General features: G+C 36.3%; 1 long non-coding RNA gene across 1 annotated transcript in view; it reads left to right on the top strand.

Moving 5' to 3' along the window:
- The window catches only part of LOC110255496, a 293,636-nt gene continuing 276,023 nt past the window's right edge, over positions 202-17,814 (top strand). Inside the window, exon 1 of the long non-coding RNA XR_002335883.1 lies at positions 202-391. This is a non-coding gene — a long non-coding RNA (uncharacterized LOC110255496). The remainder of the gene's footprint in view (positions 392-17,814) is intronic.

Genomic DNA, 17,814 nt, shown 5'->3' with positions numbered 1-17,814 from the left:
TCCGAAACAAAGGAAAGCTTTACTCTTTGATCAAAGAACAGACAGGTGTGACCCCAGGCCCTAAAGCACAGGTTCTGCCTGAGCAACTGGAGGCAGGGCTGCTTTAAGGGATCTGTCAATGGGCGGGGGGTGGAGTTCTCACAAGCAGGTGCCTCTGTGCTGCTCCAGCTCCAGATCACAGTGCCTGGTGCAACAGCTCTGCGCATGCCCGGCCCTGCCGCCATCTTGAATTGAGTACCGTGCTTCTTGTTTCCTCACGCTGCCCCACGAAGCTGGGGGGTCAGCAGGACCATTTGACACCTGGAACTCTGGTCTAAAGTGCCAGATTCGAGGCCTCTACACGCGGCGCCATATGAGCGGGTCAAATTAGTCTGAGCGCAAAGGAAAAAAGGTTAGACTTTATCTTATTACCCAGATTGTATTTTTATTGCCACAGAATTGTAAATGGGTTTTGCCTGTGACAAATCCCTCTGTCTTTTTTCCTGCCTCTCATTCTCAGGGGGTGTTGATGGGGTGCATGCAAATCTTCTGGAATTACTTCTTGTTGATTTGGAGCATTGTCATAACCCGGCTAAAAGAGTAGAACGTCTCCACCTGCCCTTTGTTATGCATGGTTATTGCCAGGTGTCAGCCCTATTCATATGCCTAAGCCATAACCATTCGTCTCATCTTTTGGAGACAAAGGCCATATTAACACATGCCCATGTTAGCCAGAGAATAAAGGTCATATAATTTTCTTTTTCCTGAAAATGAAGTTGTCTAGGTCTGATGCCTGTGGGCAAAAGTGTGCCCTGATGTTGAGGCTCTGCTGTGACCTGAATATCCCTGCGTTGCTTATTTTTTGGAAGAGAAGCTTCAAGGCAAAGAGAGGTTCACATGAGTGGGCTAGGGGGTCCACTGCCTCTAGTTGTCTCTCCCAGGGTTGTAGTACCCCCAAGTGATCTCCTGCTACTTCAGAGCAGAAGGGGTGTTTAGACCCCCCCCCACACACACACACCCACGTGGGGTCTGTTCAACTTAAGAGAATGCCTGACTTTGCAGGCTCCTGGTTTCCGAGGTTTTTTAGGCGCACCTAGTCTCCTGGCCAGATGGAGTGAAAGGCCAGGTCCATGGGTGTGGGCAGCATTGGGTTACCATATTCTGTTAGAGCTTTCATGGTTTCTTCTACCTGGAAGGCATATTGAGTTGTTCGATTTCAAAGAGGTTAGTGTGTCTGCTTCACTTGGGCTTCGGGAATGGGTCTATCTTGCAGAAGTTCAAATGCACTTAACTGTAATTTATCCCTTGGAGCTAACTACATGCAGAAAAGGCAATTAGAAGAAACTTAATCCAATTTTCTTGGGTTTCCTAACAAAGTTTGGCTGAGGCTTGTGTCGGGGTCTAATTGGATCTATTTTTCCCAGTGATTGGACTCTCCAGGCTGAGTGCAAGGTCCTTTTTATGCCCAAGGCACTGATTATCCCCTTCATCACTTGAGACACAAATTCTGGGTCTTTATCACTTTGTAGAAATCCTGGGAGTGCAAACCTGGGGATTATTTTTCTCAATAATGCCTTAGCTACTTCAGCTGCCGTTGCAGTTGTAGCAGGGAATGATTCAGTCTACACAGAAAATGTCTACTAAAGCAAGAAATAACTGAAATCGCATGGTGTTGTTTTAAGAAATACATCTGGCAATCTTCTCCAGGAGATGGAAGATATAGAGATATAGGATATGTCGCTCTATTCTGAATGGCATTATTTAGAGACCTCTAGGGAGTCTGGTGTTGAAGCTGTTCATTGTGCAGATGGGGCATGTTTCAACTGTCTTATTATACTTTTCATGTTGGGAGTTGCCATGGCCTCAAGTAACCAGTTATGTAGGGCTTCCTTCCTGTAGTAAATTCTTTGATAAGCCTCCCTGATAGCTTGACAAGCTGCAGTTTGGGGAAAGAAGTATTGCCCACGTCCATTAGCTAGCCACCCATAGCCTCCTAAATCTATATCAAAGCCCCATTTTCTGTATATGTCTAATTCTTCCTGTGTGCACATCGGGGAATAATTGGGTGGATATGAGGAGGGGTAGTTGCCAAGTTACTGGTTCTAGGGCTACCCTTTTGGAAGTTGCATCTGCCTTGTTTATACTTCTTTATCTTCCTTTTGATGACCCCTATAAGAAATCACTGCCGTAGTTTTCTGGAAGTTGTACTGCTTCAAAGAACTTCAGTATGCTTTAAGCCATGTTTCACCTATTAATTCTCCTCAGTAAACATACCTTTTTCCTTCCATATAGAGATGTGTGTGTGTGTGTGTGTGTATATGTATAGAATGGCATATGCATACTAGGAATCTGTGTAAACATTTAAGGTCTTCCCTGTCCCAGGCTCTAAGGTTCATGTGAGGTCTGTTGGCTCCACCTTTGTGAAGAAGTCCCTGAGTGTAGGCTTCTTGCTTCTGTAATTTGTGTCTGGGAGGTTACCATGTACCCTACCAGGCTTTTTCCCTCTCTCATAAACTTGATCCCATCTGTGAACCATTCCTCTTCAGTGTTTGGGAGAGGGTCACTTCCTAGGTCAGAGCAACTGGAGTAGAGCATGTCTGTGGTTTTTACACAATCTTGCTTCGGGGGTCTTATTTCTCAGGGCAGTAAGGTGGCAGGATTTAGTGTGTGGTAGGTTTTTATGGTAGTCAGTGAGTTGTGTAGATGCATAGCCTGAACTTGAATCAACCTTCAAGGGGATGGCCATTCATTAGTAGAACTAACTAAACCTGAACTTCTTGTAAAGTCTGTGTGGTGATTGGCTGACTAAATATTAACTTTTTAGCCTCCTTTATCAGGTTGTAAGGTAGGCCATCCCTTAGCAGTTTGATCTAATTCTTTAGAGAAAGAAACAACCACTGAGGAAGGGGGTCTCAGTTTTTGAGCTAATATATACCAAGGTCATTTACCCTTCTTTCATGAAAGTGAAAGTTAAAAGGGTTTAGCTAAATCTGGGAAGGCCAGAGCAGAGGTCTAAAGTAATTGCTTTTTCAGTTCTTGAAAGGCCCCTGGTTAGTTAGGCCTAATGGCCCCATGAATGCCCATTCTTGGGCCTTCCCTTCTACCTCTGTAGTTTTACAACTCTTGTGACCAGGTTTGCTTGATCTGGTGTTCAGAAACTAATAAGTGGCACTAGTGTCAACTAAGAATTTAACAGGTTTGCCCTCATGTCCAGTGTCAGCCAGGGCTTCTTGCGGGAAGGTACAGCAGTCTTGCTCATGGTATTCTTTATCACAGTGCCAGGTGCAGCATTTCTACACATAGGTACACTGTCACCACCTTGAATCAAGGTATTGTGTGCACTTCTGCACACAGCCTACCAAGCTGAAGTGTCAGGTGCATTCATTTTTCACTAGGCATGCTGGTCTGCAGCGCCAGGTGCCAATCATTTGTAGGTAGCACCCTATGAGCCAGTGAAACTAAGCACAAAGAAAAAAAAAAAAAAAGATTTATCACCCAGATTCTGTTTTTATTTCCTGGGAATTGTTAGTGAGCTTTGCCCATAACATTTCAACCCTTGATCCCCATAACATATTCTTCACACAATAGCTGGAGTGCTCTTAAAATCATAAAAAAGATAGCATTGCTACTGTGCACAGTGCGAAGTCATCCCATTTTACTTACAGGAAAATCTAAAATTCTTACAATAGCCAACAATCTGTTGTCATCCTAATCTCTCTTTCACACACACACACAACACATACACATATCGCTTGCCTACTCATCTATTCAAATGACTGTTGGAACTTTAGTCGTACTAACCTTCTTGCTGTTCCTCCACAGGTCTAGGCCTTTTCATTGCTTTAAGACCTTTATGCTGGCAGTTCTCTTTGTCTGGAATGACTCCCACATTTCTCTTTATATCTCTTTCACCTTTAGACGGCCTGCTTTGAAGATTCTTTTAAAAATTTCAACCTCCCAACCCTGTAAATTCTTGTTACTGAATCACACTCATCTTGTTCTATATGCCAGCTTTACATATATTGACATTTAAAAATTTATTATATTTAATTGTTTATCTCTTCTTCCTAGAAGGTTAGGTCCGTGAGAACAAAAAAATTGTTACTACTGTTGTTTTGATCAATGATATATCCCAACCCTCAGTGAATTCCCAGGCACATGATAGATATTAGATAAATATTTATTCAATTAATAACTTAGATTTACCCTATGAAATAACTTTACAATAATACTGAAAAAAAAAAAAAAACAACACTCATGGAGAGGCAATGGGTTCACATAATAGAAAATTCAACCTAGGCAGTTTATTCAGATTAGACACCTACTTACTGGTAATGCTAACATTGAAAAGATAATTGTGCTCTATTAACATAAAGTCCTTCCATTTAAAATGTCCTATCCTCTATGCCCAATTAAGGAGAGTTGATACTATTAAGATGCTATGGGTATTAATGGAATTAAATAATTAAAAATATTTATTCAGTAACTACTATATGACATGTCTTCTGGAATTTGGCTACAGAAAGGAAAGAAACAACAAAAAAAAGATCCCACTCACATAAAGGTTAAATCTAGGGGAAATACAGGCTAAAGACATGACAATTTCAGGGAGATGTAATGGCTGTTAAAGAGTAAAACAGAGTAAGATGACGGAGAGCAAAGTTAAGCTAATTAAAGAATGTAGTGAGGAAATGAAATTTGAGCTAAATCCTAAGTGATAAGAAGATGTCACCAGTATGGATACCTGGGGCAAGAAAGTCACAAGAGAAAGGGATAGTGATGCCCAGAGTCCTAAGAGTAGCTGACTTATTTGAGGTACAAAGAGAATGCCTGTGGGTGATGTGGGGTCTAGAGATAGCTATGACTAAGGTTATAGAGATCACTGTAGACATCTTACTATTTTTTGGACAATTATATTTTGCATTTATAAAAAAACAGCTTAAGACACTATTTGGACAACTGTAAATATTTAATAATACATTTAGAGTCATGATGAAACAAGTATATATACTTAATGTTTTCTTGTTAGATTTTTATTTTTTACTTTTTTTTAACTTCCTAAATTAGACTCTCTCCATTTTAAATATTTTTCTTAAGCTAAATTTACTTTTCTGTGGCTAAAATGTTCTTTATTTGATATTTTCTGCCCAAATGTAGTAAGAAAGCCAATCCTTTACTGTACATAATTATTTTTCTGAGGTTTCAAAAGAAGACATTATGCTCTAATACCCTGAAGATTTATTTTCAAAACTTCTACAAGGAAAGAAGAGAAACCACAGAAAATTTTGAAGCAGGAGATGAAAAGTAAACACGGTAGCTTGTTTGAAATATGGTTAGCAAATGATGAGGTAAACTGTAAAAAAAGAACTAAGAATTCTCTTCAGGCCTGGAAAGTTGTTGGAGTTAAGAACCCATGAACTGATAAGTCAGAGAGGAAATATTTCAGTTAAAGTAAAATAAATAGACTCCAAGAGAAGGAAAATCATAAATCTATTCAATCTTCAAATATCAAAAACATACAGTACTTTCACCTCTTATTCTTTTAAAACATAGCTCAAAATTAAATGTTTTAAAACCTAACTTTAAAAATGAACTTTAATCTTCAGTATTACTAAATTATAGAAAATGATTACAGTATTTAAAGAAAATTGTTGATGGCCCTTAATATCCTGAAGACATTATCTTGGGTTATAGAACACTTTTTGTTATTTAAAAAAATAGGAGGAATGAGACTATTTTTTTAAAAATAATATATTAGTGCCTAGCTACTTTAAATCTCTAAGTTGGTTATTAAGTATAAAGCTAACATCAGTAATTTCTTGCTAAGAAAAATCTGTTTATGACATTTTCTGATACTTTCTCATTAAGTATTTTTTAGAATACACATGCATGCACATACACAGATAGAATAGACAAACTACATATGTCCAGATAACAGATCTTGAAAACTCACACATTTTCTAGGATTAATCCATCTAAACTAGAATACATCTAGACAAACAAGATAAATCTACACAATATACCTGGATGTCCTATATAGTTCTTTAATTCAGACAGTTTAAGTACACATATTTTCCACATTGAAAGAAATTCTCAGATCTCAATATATTTTTCTCACTTGTTGTTGAATTGTCCTGCCACTTTAAAAAAATCTTTATTTACGTTTGGCTCATATATAATGCAAATGTTAAGAGTAGCTAACTTTAGTTCTGTGGAACTAAGGATGGGGGACAGATGGAGGGTGGAGAGAGTCTCATATTTTACCCTTTATACTTAAGGACTGATTTAATTTATAATTAGCATATATTGTTATCTTCTTAAGGTTGAGTACAAATATTTCTATAAAAACAAAAAATACAGAATCTGCACACAATGTTCATAATCACTTTCATTAATTGCCAAAACTTGAAAGCTACCAAGATTCCTAGAGTAGGTGAATAAATAAACTGTGAATGGAGTATTATTCAGTGCTAAATATAAGTGAGCTATCAAAACATGAAAAGACATGGAAGAAATTTAAATCCATTTTAATAAGTGAAAGAAGCCAATCTGGAAGGGCTGCATGCTGTAGGATTCCAACTATATGACATTCTGGAGAAAGCAGAACTGTGGAGACAGTAAAAAGATCAGTAGTTGCCAGGCACAGGGATTGGTGGGGGGCAGTGGCGGTAGGGAAGGGATGAATTGGCAAAGCATGGAAGATTTTTTAGGTCAGTGCAACTATTAGACTATAATAGTGGATTATGCTATTATTAGACTATAATGGTGGATGCCTATCACTATCATTTATTCAAAATCAGAATATGTGTAATCAAGAGTGAACCAACACTAAGGTAAACTATGAACTTTGAGTGATTATGATGTTTTCATGTAGGTTCATCATTTGTAATAAATGGACCACTCTTGTGGCAGATACTAATAATAGGGAAGTTTTGGATACATGGGAGCAGGAAGTATATAGAGAATTACTGTACTTTTTACTCAGTTTTGCTGTAAACCTAAAACTGCTCTTAAAAAATAAAATGATTTCAAAAGAAGACAATTGTTTGATATAAAAAACGTATTTAATCTTTGCCTGAATATAAAACAAATTTTTTTATTGCTTTTTTAGAGCCACATCCGTAGCATATGGAGGTTCCTAGGCTAGGGGTCTAATTGGAGTTACAGCTGCCAGCCTAAGCCAGAGCCACAGCAACACCAGATCTGAGCTGTGTTTGTGACCTGTATCACACTTCAAGGCAACACCAGATCTATAACCCACTGAGCGAGGCTGAGGATTGAATCCAGAACCTCATGGTTCCTAGTCGGATTCGTTTCCACTTCACCATGACTCGAACTCCTAAAATAACTTTTTTAAGATGTTAAAGACTGAGAAAAGCAATCTAACCTAGGGGGGAAAGTCATAATTTAAAGTATTTTAGGATGACATACACAGGGACATTTTTTCAACTACGCAATGATTAAAGCCCCGAAGAAAAGAAACCTCTTTACTGGGGCTAATTCTTGTTGGAATGTGTGGAAGTACATTGTGAGGACTTCATGGTGATTTTGTTGCAATAATGATGGGAGAATCAAATGAAACCCAAGATTCTTCCAATAAAACAGTGGGTCTGGCCTCTGTACAGAAAATAAATGTCTCTGACATGTACAACCAGAAAGCTTTTTTTTTTTTTTTTAACATAGAATTGGACCCTAACATACAACCATGACTGATAAGATAAACCATACACAGAATGGTTTTTATAGATACGGAAGCTATTTTTGCATCTCCGAAATCAATATCTGAATGGGAATGCCTCATATATATTTACATGTAGAATTAAAGGGTTTTTTTAACATTCTATGCTTATATTCTGTTACAATTCTAACCCTGAAAGACCTTATAAATCTCTTAGCAACTGAAAACTTTCTACTTTGTCTTTAGCTTTTCTCCACTGAAGAAACCTGAAAAATATTTAAAATATTTAAATTATAGATAATGTTATGGCTGCATGTAATATTTTGTATTGTTTAAATAAATGTGGCTTAGTACTTATGTTTTAAGCCTTGTCCGATTCCATGCCTGTAATCATGAGCTTTACTACCTGCTGTAATGTACCCTAATCCTATTTACTCATGCTTCACCATCCCATAAAACTCTAAAGGTAAGAATTGTCTGAGTATGACTACTGGCCCTTCCTCAGGAACCTCCAATGTGGGATTTATAATCCTTCTTTCTATTTCCTCTTCAGAAAACTGTTTCTATTCTTTTTCACTCTCCATTTAGCCAGTATTAGATGTCTTTAAACTTCTCTGGATTGCCCAAGGAATTGTAAAGGAGTTCAAATTGATTAAAAAGCCTTAGGTCAGTGTGTATGCATATGTTCAGACCAATGGTTTCTGTTTCCCTGAATGCAGGGTAAACTTAATCTTTAAAATTTCCCCAGATAAGGGTCATATTTCTTGGAAATTTGGTTGTGCCTGTTTGTCTGTACATATGTGTGTGTGCATGGAAGTGTTTAAGGCATTGTTCTAATGAAGAGAATAAAGGAAAAATAAATTATGTTGAAAAAGTATATTCTCTGTGTGACCTAGAACATGAACAATTAAAAATTTATAAATATTATTAAAAGAATATTTTTATCTGGAGTTCCCGTCGTGGCGCAGTGGTTAACGAATCCAACTAGGAACCATGAGGTTGCGAGTTTGGTCCCTGCCCTTGCTCAGTGGGTTAAGGATCCAGCGTTGCTGTGAGCTGTGGTGTAGGTTGCAGACGCGGCTGGGATCCCACATTGCTGTGGGATCCCTCATTGTAGGCCGGTGGCTACAGCTCTGATTCGACCCCTAGCCTTGGAACCTCCATATGCCGCGGGAGCGGCCCCAAAAATAGCAAAAAGACAAAAAAAAAAAAAAAAGATCATTTTTCTTAGACCAGGGGCAGGGGGAAAATTTACACAGCTGTTTTGATGATATGAAGATAGGAAATTATGGAAGCATAAAAGCTTGACAGGAATAATTTAATAAGGTCATGTGATCACAATTTTTAGCCAATTAAAATTGAGATAAATGTGGTTATTCAACATGGGCCAAGTCTATGTATTTGTGAAGATTTAGTCATTCATTTAACAGCTATTTGTCAAGTAGCCCTCATGCTGAGAAAAAGCAAACAAGACAGTAGTATACTGAAGCATAAAGAGCTTAGAGTCTAGGACTACTTTAGGGCTAGGTTAATAATATCATTTTGAGCAAGTAATTTCTTATATTTGGGTGATTAATTTCCAGGACCTTGTGGTAATCTTTGTTCATTAATAAAGAAATATTTCCTTTGGTGGGGACTGGGGGTGGAGGGGGGAGTCTTAATTTTAAAGCAGAAGAAGCTGGTGAAATCCTGAGTGCAAGTCTCTTTTTACTTTCACTTGGATTCACTTCCAAGGAGGTACTCTGATACTGTTCAAAGGGCAGGAAACCTTATTTACTGAGCACCTTTCATAAGACACTTCCTTCAGAAAAGATTAAGAAAGAATATGAGACACTGATGTCTCTAACTCTCTGATTCACTAGTAATATGGTAGTTCATTTTTACTTAAATTATATCCTTTTAGATAAGTTAGGGAAGAAAATTTTTTCATTCTTTAATGTTGCAAATTATATTAAATTTCTATGCAGAAGTTCATTTCTGAGTAACTTTTTGATGAGTCACAGTATTTGTTCCAAATTCTTGGCTTGGTGGAGAAAACTCAAGAAATGAGAAATTTATTATTTTCTTGGAAATGTCTTCGGTTCTATTATTGCACGATTTTCTTTTCAAATTGCTAGTAAGCAGAAATTTAGGGCCTATGAATGACTCCATCTAGCTTTCCACTAGACTCTACTGATTCATATGCTCTACTTTTCACCCACAATTTTTTTCCTTGGACTATATAATATCAACTGAATAAGACTGAAAACAAGTTATCAAATTCAACAAGAACTCTGAATTCAATAGATAAGAGTCTCATTTCTCTTACCAGTGATGTTTGCCCAACCCAAAGTTGAAACAGATAAGTAGGGTAAATGTCCAGCAATTTACTTTGCAATAATTGTTTGTATTTCAGACCTTTAATCTGATCCTTCTTAAACAGTTTTACATTAGCATAGCTGACATTCTTATCTAAAATCCAGAAAGCCCCTAGGAGAGTGAAGGTTAAGGAAAATCATTTTAAGGAACCACATCTTTCTCTTGAAAGTAGTCAAACCTCTTAAGGAGTTTTATATGAATAACTTAGTCAAAAGTCTGAAAGAATTCAAACATTTCTCTAAACTGAATGAATAAAACATTTTAGTACATTAGTGAATGCATTGCAATAGATATAAGTAGCTGAAACTTATTTTAAAGCTTTCAATGAGTTATACTTAAAGTGAACTTCAAAATAGTAATGTAGTCATATTACAACATATTAGTAGATGTTTTAACTCTGAGTTTTTAGAAGATGTTATAGACAATATAAGGCAAAGGAAATAGGCTAAAAGTTAACACCACATGTTTACACTGAATAACATACTTGGCCCAGAGAAACAAGACAAGATTGCTTGAAATTTTTCAAGCGTATCAGCAGATCCCACATTTTAGTAGAGTTATGTTTAGATTTGTAGTTCTTTACCTTTCTTGAGATACAGAGCTTCCTGAGATTTACAAGGACTATTTTTCCCATACTTAAGAAAATAGGACGTATGTATATATACATAAAATGCTTAATAGACCTCATGAAACTCAGATTATCTGATTTTGAAAAAAGATGAAATTAAAATCAGATGCACATAATGCTTTCTCATGTACGTGTGTAGTTTTTATATCTAAAGAGGATATGCATTTCAATGGCTCTCAAAACCATGTTATTTTCTGGATGAGTTAATTATTTACTTTGTATTGATAAAGAAAGTTACATTTAAAAATAACTTTAAAGGTTATAAATCAGACTATTTTGGAATGCAGTTTGGAAATAAAGAACACTGACTTTTGAATGAGCAAATTTACTTCCAGAAATAATCTGAAAAGCAGATTCATGTACAGAAATTATAGCAATTATACATTATAATACAAGCTAGCATGTATTTAATATTTCTTATATACGAGCTCATGCTCTTCTATGGGTTTTAAGTTACTTGGTCCTTACAGCCATTGCCATTAGATGCTATTTATTATCCATCATTTTAAGAATGAAAAAAAAAAATCCTGCAGGTTAAAAATGTTAATAACCTACCCAACATTTCAAGTAGTAAATGGCATGGTTGAGACGTGATCCAGGTCTGCCCGAACTTACACTTTTACCAGTGCGCTTTTCAGGGTATGGATTATATTAGTGGAAAATTGGAAGCAACCTAAATGTCTAATAATAAAGGGAAGCTTAAACAACACATAATTATAGATATAACATGAAATAAAAAAAGAAAAGTGAATTTAATCAGATATTATATTATGATAGAAATGCTTAGAATAGGAAATTAATGTATGAAAGCAGTATCATATTTTCATATTAGAAAAATGCATGTGCAATTTGAAAATAATTTTGTATGCCACTTGACAAAGTTTGCCAATTATTAATAAAGATTGCTTTCGGATTTTGTCTCCTTACGATTTCTACTACATTGTTGTCTGTAAAAGGTATGCATTCCTCTTCTAATAATAAAAATAAGTCTTTTAGCTATTTTTGTAATTGCTGCTAATTTCGAAATTCTTCACCTGTTACCAGGGCTGCTTTAAATTGAAAATGAGAAGGGTTCTCTTGTGGCACAGTGGTTTAGGAATCCAACATTGTCATTGGAGAGGCTTGGGTTGCTGCTGTGGTGCGTGTTTGATCCCTGGCTCAGGAACTTCCACCTGCCATGCGTATGGCAAAAAAAGGAAAAAAAGAAAAAGAAAATGAATTTAGTGCAATCTTTCTGATAAGAAAGTGGAACATGCCCCCTAGTGGTCACCATGTTTTGTAAATTCTTTGTTACCTTTTTCCTGTGACGGAGTATCCTTTACTTTCATCTGCTATTTAATGGTAGTGAGAAGGAAATTGCCCTCAGAATACCAGGATGAATGTCAATGGTTTCTCATTAGGATCTGAATTATTTGAAACACTTTGCTTGTATCCTATTCTAGGGAAAATTTTAAATCAGATCATTCAATTTGAATATGGTTATTTAGCAATTTTAAAAAATTGTGCTCATTTCTCTATCTTCCCTGCTGATATTTTAAACCCAACTTTATTTTTAGGATTTTCTAGAGTGAAATATAGCTTTACTTTTACAAAGACTAAATTCACTGTCACTTAATTAAAGTGCTTTATTTCTTAAACCAATTTGTATTTGAGGCTAAACATTGGTAAATGTAATGATGAAAATAGTCATGAAATGATATGAAAAGTGATGACATAAAAACATATCTAAATGGTGAATAAATGCATTGCATATTGTCGAAAATCACAATACCTTAATGAAAGATATTGCATTATTGGTATTATTATGAATGCCGTTATTTGAATACCGGTAGAGATAACATTCTTAGTTTGGAAAATTCAATATTGTGAAGACAGTCTTACCAACTTCAAAACAGAATATAATAAATATTACATAAAAATCTAATAGTTTGGAGCTAGGGATCAACTTAGAGCTATAGCTGCTGGCCTATGCCACAGCTGATACCATCACAGTTTTCTCGGTCCCTGTCTCACCTTAACAAAGCAAGGGAACAGGGGACATATTACAGATTTATTGAAGTGAAAGGACATTTACAGAGAGGGAGTGACAGAACTCATGTGCCCTCAGGTTAAAAAAGAAGGGCCTGACTCACTCTGCAATAGTTTTTATACTCCACAATGCAACCAGAATGGAGACCCAATTTTTGATCTTGTGATTGGTCTTGGGCAAAATACCTTATTTGCACGGGGAACAGGTTATGTTGGTGGCTGGTGGAGGGGTGAGGAAAGGGCAACTTTCCTTCTCTAGCAGGGAGTGAGCAGCCCAGGTTGGTCAAGGTGGGGGAAGGGACATTACTGTGAGACATGGCCAGAGGCTTTTGGGTTTAACTTCCTTGAAGGGGACTTGAAGCCTATAACATTCCCCCCTCTTTTCTTGAGGGCCAAATCTTTGGCCCCTATGAATACCTTTCTCATGTCTAACTACCTCCCTATTTTACTCTATTGCATCTGGGGACCTAGATCATAAGGGAAAATAGCTGGCGACCATTCTAGCTTTTTCCTGCCGAGTTGGGGCATTGTAGGGCTCTGAGTTCCCTCTGCCTCATTTCAATCAGGGCATTCTTGAAGAGGGAAGTGTGGCTTCATGGGATGGCTTGTTCCAGTATTGTTTGGATGTTGACTGGTTGATGTCTCCATTTAATTACCATTTGGAGACCATTTGTTGTATTTTAGAAGAAATAAACTTAAGCAGATTAAAAGTCAAGGCCAGAGATCAGTAAGGGAGTTATTGTAAAGTAATGAAGCCACTTAATGTAGTTATATATTTGATATAGGCGTAACAGACAGTCAGAAATAATTGGAGAAGTGACAGTTTGAATGTTAATAGACAAATTAAATCTGATTTTTGAATAGGCTTTAAACCCAATTTGGACCTGGCGCTTCGGGGAGACTTGTAGCAGGTAGATAGTTGTCTAATTTTATCTGAGTAGATTTTAACTGTTAATCTGGTATCGATTTATAAACAACAAAGAGCTATTAGTTATTATGTTTTTATCTTTCTGTTGTTAGCAGAGGGAACCTTGAAAATGTAAGATTGCACCTCCCAGCTGCCAGCTGATGTTGTTTTGAGAATGACTGGTGACATCAAGTTTGTATAAACCTTAAGTTCTTGGCAGTACAAGTACTTGTCTAGTATTACCTTGGATGTCTGAACCACAGCTACTTCATTTTGTCTTTCAATTTTATTTTTTTCCTAAATGGCTAAAGCAGATGTAACTGTTAATGATCTTAGTGTTTACCTAGACATGAGAAGATGTAAGAATTTGGGCTCATAAAAATCTTTACCTGAAAATATCTAACTATCTGAAGACCTATTCTGTCAGCCCTTCCAGAGCACAGAGTGCCTCATTCCTTATCTCCGCCCTGAACTCCTTTCAGGGGAGGCTGAGGGTCAGAAGCTGCAGCAGTTCATGACTTAATCCATGTAGAGGCAGATGGCAAGTGCCCATCTCCAGTTCACAGGGATCCGCATGGTCATAAATTCGACTGTAGCCTTGGGAGGCATTTTTTATGACCATTTTGTCTCACAGTGCTAGGGATGTTCATTCCCAGGTCTGGCAAAGATTTCATTGATGGGCCACTCAATGTACTACTACCGGACTTGGCCTTACTAACAGTAGCCAAAAGTCTCTGGACCACCTGACTTACTAGGCTGTTATGGTCCGGGAAAATACTCCCTCTTGTTGCATTTTCTCATATCTAGAGTTACCCCAATCTCATATGCACTGTATATTATTTTGGAGACTTATTTATACATTTGGCAAGGTAAGAAATAGCAATTTTACAAAAAGTTAATAGAAAATGGTATAATTGGTTGCATTAATAAAAGTTATAAATAGGAATTTAAGAGTTTTACCAAATGTAATCCAGTATATCCCAGTTCACCTGACTTTTTCTGTTCCTTATCTTTAAGGGAAATTATATGCTGGCTTTGTCCCTAGTAATAGTGGCCTCAACAGAATTATTTATTTTTTTAAAATAAATTTCCAAAGAGCTGACTAATGAGGGCCGTGGAGGGAGGAAACCCATCAAAGTAAATCAGAAGTGCTAGTTGTAGGTAATGACTATAAACCCAACAACTGGATTGATTTTTAAAGTTTACATAGGATCTTGTACGTAATAGAAAACATTTGATTTGTGTAAATGTTGTGTTTTGTAAAACAGAAAGACACCGAGGAAAGTAACCATGTTGTTAAGTATGGCAACCTCCTTGGAACGGCTGGCTGTCTGCTTCTGAAGTAGTCTTTGTCCTGGCCTTGGCATTTTTTTGTTTTGTTTTGTTTTTTAAACCTTATTTTAAGGCGAGTATGGAGTTAGTATTTCTCTTTACAGACCAGTCCAAGATAAGGCCCTTCTTAAGAGAGAAATATAAATTTAAGAGTTAATTTTTAAATTTCCTTATGCATGAAGCACTTAAGAACACCTGAAAATAAACCTTTTATCTAGATTGGAGACAATCTTTCAAATGATACCTTTCCTGTACATATAGCCCCTGGTTGTCATAGGGCATCTGATATTTATCCAAACATAGATTATAGCAATCAGCTTCAAAAACCTGCTTAGAGTATTTCTAAAATAATTCAATTAAACTTTACAGAAATGTAGCATGTCAGTAAAGAATTATTCAGGAGTGAGTTTTTAGACATACACTAAACTCAGTAACCTTAGAAGAAAATCCATATTTATGTTCAGGGTCAGAGCAGGTATTATTTACATTTCAGGAGACAGTTTTTGTTTACCTAAAAGGACTGCAGAACCCAGAGGTCTCCAATTTTTGGAGGGACCAGGCAGAGAAAAAAGAAAAATGTTTTAATTTTATCCACAGATGTAAATTACCAAATTGTTGTAGTTCATTAAGTAACTTGAAGGGAAAGTTTTTTATGTCTGAAAAATAAAGATCAAAAGCCAGTAATATGTCAAACAAAAGTTACAATATTATAATTGTACTTAGCAGATTTTATCCTGTGTTATTAATTTTGTTCTGTACAATTCTAGTTTTTTTATTAGTTTTGTTGATCTTGCCTGTTGATTGAGGATGATAGTAACAGTGATAATTTTAAGAAGCCTGTGAGAAAAAAAATGTAAGGCTTATGTGATTTGTCCAGTGCAGCAGGTGTTTGGATTACCAGAAATTATAGAAAGTATACCCTGAATGGAAAACACATTTTTAATCATTTTTGTGAGGGCATCAGCCCTATAGCCAGTGAAAGTTTTAATCTATCAAATAAGAATTATGTTTGCCAGGGAGCCAGGAAATGCCAAGCGGCTGTCTTGGATTTCCCATAGCCCTGACTGTTTAATTTAGCTATGTGTTTACCCATTTTTAATTCTTGATTTAACAGCACCGACTTTTGCCATGTTATAAGGACATCTGGATTACAGAAGCCTGGCAATGAGAAGTTAATTGTTTATAGAAGTAGAATAAACTTTATCCACATGTACCGTATCTTTTATTTGACAGTGTTCCCTGATTTACCTGTAAAGTAATCCCAGTTAATGTTTTATATATATATATATATATATATATATATATACACACACACACACACTCATATATATATATATATACTCATATATATATATACTCATATATATACACTCATATATATATATATACTCATATATATATATATATATGAATTTTGAGATGCCTCAGGGGCCCTCTTAAGTATTTTAAGTTAGGTAGAGGTCATAAGAACTTTAACCAGAATTTGACATTTGAAAAGTTTGTCAAAAACGTCAAAATGTTTTAAAATACTCGGTCAAATAGAATCATAGATCATTGTGAAATAATACTTATTTACTCAATCAAAGCAGCAAAAGCTCTTAAAAGTAAATAGGAGTCACTTAAAGGCAGAGAAATTCACAATTTTTGAAGCTAAGGCAGCATTTTAAGACAACTTTAACAGAGAGACCAAATCCAAATTTTGTACCAGTTTACTTTTTATTCTTAAATGTCTCAGTGTGGCACCAAACAGACTATAAGTTTCTCTGTAAAATAAAACCAATGTTCAGTAGTTAATATTTCAGTATCTTTTTTTTTTTTCCTTCTAGGGCCGCACCCGCAGCATATGGAGGTTCCCAGGCTAGGGGCCTATTTAGAGCTGTAGCCAACGGCTTACACCAGAGCCACAGCAACTCGGGATCTGAGCCTCGTCTGCGACCTACACCACAGCTCACGGCAATGCCGGATCCTTAACCCACTGAATGAGGCCAGGGATCGAACCCTCAACTCATGGTTCCTAGTCAGATTTGTTAACCACTGTGCCAGGATGGGAACTCATGTTTCAGTATCTTATTTTATGTGGAGACGACCCAGCTATTCAATAAGTTTCCATTGTTTAGCTTAATTCAGTACAACTCTAAATTTTTACATTACCAAATATCTGGAGAGATCATTCTTAGATATTCCTAGAACCATTATTCTTACAGTTTTACCCAAAAGCTCTTATTTATACCAAGTTATTTTTCTTGTTGACAACTTTATAAAATTAACAAGATCTTATTTTTTATTAAACCACAGGTACATTAAAGGCGTTATACTTAATGTTGATGACATTAAAGGCATGTTTATTTTAATTATATCAACAAGCTAAGTTTAAAATCAGATATTAATTTAGTATTGAATATTTCCAGTTCAGGTGAACCTACGGTTAATTCTGTCCAGTTGTCTTATGTATTACAAGAATTCGTGTAAGTGCTTAATTTCCTTTAAGCCAATTAACTAGAGCTCTTTTATGAATTAATTTTGGCAGTGTTGTACACATACAGTGAACACATAGATATGTACAAAAACACAAAACAGAGGCCTCATAGTTTTTGTTTTAAAGTAGTAGTAGAGAGATGTATATTTAAACTCAAGGTGGAGAGAAATTAGAGTTTAATGAGATAATTCAGGGAGAAGAGAGAGCCCAGTTATTTTAGAGGCATCTTCAGCAGGGCTAACTGGTTATTTCCCATGTGAAATGACAGTTGTGGCAAGAGAGGATGATAGATTAAAGAAGCTAACAAATAGTCTCTGGCAGATAGTCTCTGAGAGTTGGCGTCCCTAGGTCTTTTTTGGAAAGGGAATAGACCTGCGCTTTCCAAAGACATACATATGGCCAACAGGCACATGAGAAAAATGTTTTAT

Source organism: Sus scrofa, chromosome 9 (assembly GCF_000003025.6).
Source record: "Sus scrofa isolate TJ Tabasco breed Duroc chromosome 9, Sscrofa11.1, whole genome shotgun sequence".
Taxonomy (NCBI): domain Eukaryota; kingdom Metazoa; phylum Chordata; class Mammalia; order Artiodactyla; family Suidae; genus Sus; species Sus scrofa.
The sequence above is the reverse complement of the archived record's forward strand: the minus strand, read 5'-3'. Positions and strand labels throughout refer to the sequence as shown.